Source organism: Onychostruthus taczanowskii, unplaced genomic scaffold, assembly GCF_017590055.1.
Source record: "Onychostruthus taczanowskii isolate IOZ18803 unplaced genomic scaffold, ASM1759005v1 scaffold330, whole genome shotgun sequence".
Taxonomy (NCBI): Eukaryota; Metazoa; Chordata; class Aves; order Passeriformes; family Passeridae; genus Onychostruthus; species Onychostruthus taczanowskii.
In genome coordinates, this window is record NW_024500684.1 from 1 (window position 1) to 2792 (window position 2792).

The window sequence follows — 2792 nt, forward strand, 5'->3', positions numbered from 1 at the left end:
GGATTTGGGGCATCCTGGGGGGATTTTTGGAGGTTCTGGGGGAATTTGGGTGGTCCTGGGGGGGCTTTTAGGGGGTCCCAGGCTATTTGGGATGTTCCAAAGCGATTTTGGGGGGATCCTGGGGGAGGATTTTGGGGGAAATTTTGACTTTTCCCTTCCCAATCCAAACCCCAAATTCCCCCAACCTTTGGAGCATTTTTTTGGGGCATCCTGGAATTCCCAGGAATTGGGGGGAGACCCCAAACATTTTGGGGACCCCCAAAAATTTTGGGGGACTCCCAAAAATCCCCCCTCGTGCCCCCCCCAGCCGTGCCTGACGTCTCCACCTACCAGTACGACGAGACCTCGGGGTACTACTACGACCCCCTCACGGGGCTCTACTACGACCCCCACTCCCAGGTTTGGGGTTTTGGGGTGCGGGGGGAGGAATTCGGGGTCCCCCAAAACCCCGGAGCGAAATTTGGGGTGAAAAAAGCGATGTTTTGGGTGAAAAAAATCAGAATTTTAGACTTAAAAATGGCGTTTGAAGGGTGGGGGGTTTTGGGGTTTTGGGGTTTGGTGGGATTGAGGGGAGGGATTTGGGGTCCCCCAAAATTTTGGAGTGAAGTTTGGGATGAAAAAAGCGAAGTTTTGGGTGAAAAATTTGGAATTTTGGGCGAAAAAATTAGGAATTTTAGACCTGAGAATGGGATTTTAGGGGTAAAAGCACAGATTTAGGGTTTGGGGTGTGGGTGGGGTCAGTGGGAGGTTTTGGGGTACAAAAGGAAATTTTGGGGTACACGAGAGGTTTTTGATCTCTTCCAGTCAAATTTTAACCCTAAAAACCCCAATTTAAAATCACAAGGGATCGTGTTAAAAACTTGATTTTTGGGGTGCAAAGGGGAGATTTTGGGGGGCGATTTTGGGGGTACAAACAGGAGATTTTGGGAGTTTGAGGGGTGATTTTTGGGGATACAAAGGGGTAGTTTTGGGGTACAAAGGGGTGATTTTGGGGGTAGAAAGGGGAAATTTTGGGGGTTCCAAAAGGGGATTTGGGGGGTTTTGAGGGGTGATTTTTGGGGGTACAAAGGAGTGATTTTTGGGGTTTTGAGGGGTGATTTTGGGGGGAGACTTTTGGGGTTATAAGAGGTGGGTTTGGGATAGAAATGGGAAAATTTGGGGGTTCCAGGGGCAGTTTTGGGGTGCAAAGAGGCGATTTTGGGGTACAAAGAGATGATTTTTGGGGGTTTTGAGGGTGATTTTGGAGCATGATTTGGGGGGTTTTGATGGTCTATTTTGGGGTACAAAAGGATAATTTTTGGGGGTTCCAAGAGAAGATTTGGGGGGTTTTGAGGGGCGTTTTTGGGGTAGAAAGGGGTGATTTTGGGGGGGGATTTTGGGGGTTTTGAGGGTCAATTTTGGGATACAAAAGGATAATTTTTGGGGGGTCCAAGAGGAGATTTGGGGGGTTCTGAGGTGCATTTTTGGGGTACAAAGGGGTGATTTTTGGGGGTGATTTTGGGGGTGATTTTTGGGGTTCTGAGAGTCAATTTTGGGGTGTAAAGGGATGACTTTTGAGATTTTCAGGAGTGGTTTTGGGGTAGAAATAGGAGATTTGGGGGGTTTTGAGGGTCGTTTTTGGGGTACAAAGGGGTGATTTTTGGGGTTCTGAGAGTCAATTTTGGGGTGTAAAGGGATGACTTTTGAGATTTTCAGGAGTGGTTTTGGGGTAGAAATAGGAGATTTGGGGGGTTTTGAGGTGCATTTTTGAGGTAGAAAGAGATGATTTTTGGGGTTTTAAGGGGTGATTTTGGGGGGTGATTTTGGGGGTTTTGATGGTCTATTTTGGGGTACAAAAGGATAATTTTTGGGGGTTCCAAGAGGAGATTTGGGGGGTTCTGAGGTGCATTTTTGGGGTACAAAGGGATGATTTTTGGGGGTGCTTTTTGGTCTTCTAAGGAGTGATTTTTGGGGTTCTGAGGATCGATTTTGGGGTGCAAAGGGATGATTTTTGGGATTTTTAAGGAGTGGTTTTGGGGTAGAAATGAGAGATTTGGGGGGTTTTGAGGTGCATTTTTGGGGTAGAAAGAGATGATTTTTGGGGTTTTAAGGGGTGATTTTGGGGGGTGATTTTGGGGGTTTTGATGGTCTATTTTGGGGTACAAAAGGATAATTTTTGGGGGTTCCAAGAGGAGATTTGGGGGGTTTTGAGGGTCGTTTTTGGGGTAGAAAGAGGTGATTTTGGGGGGTGATTCTTGGTCTTCTAAGGAGTCATTTTTTTGGGGTTCTGAGGATCGATTTTGGGGTGCAAAGGGATGATTTTTGGGATTTTTAAGGAGTGGTTTTGGGGTAGAAATGAGAGATTTGGGGGGTTTTGAGGTGCATTTTTGGGGTAGAAAGAGATGATTTTTGGGGTTTTAAGGGGTGATTTTGGGGGGTGATTTTGGGGGTTTTGATGGTCTATTTTGGGGTACAAAAGGATAATTTTTGGGGGTTCCAAGAGGAGATTTGGGGAGTTCTGAGGTGCATTTTTGGGGTTTTAAGGGATGATTTTTGGGGGGTTTTGAGGTGCATTTTTGAGGTATAAAAACGCGATTTTTCTGGTTTTAAGCAGTGATTTTGGGAGGTGATTTTGGAGGACCCAAGGGTCGGTTTTGGGGTTCCCAAGGGTCGGTTTTTGGGGTGCTGACCCCCCCAAACCCCCCTGCAGTACTACTACGACGCGGGGGCGGGGCAGTACCTGTACTGGGACGGGGACAGACGCACCTACGTGGCCGCCCCCCCCGCCGAGCCCCCCCCCGGGCCCCCCCGCC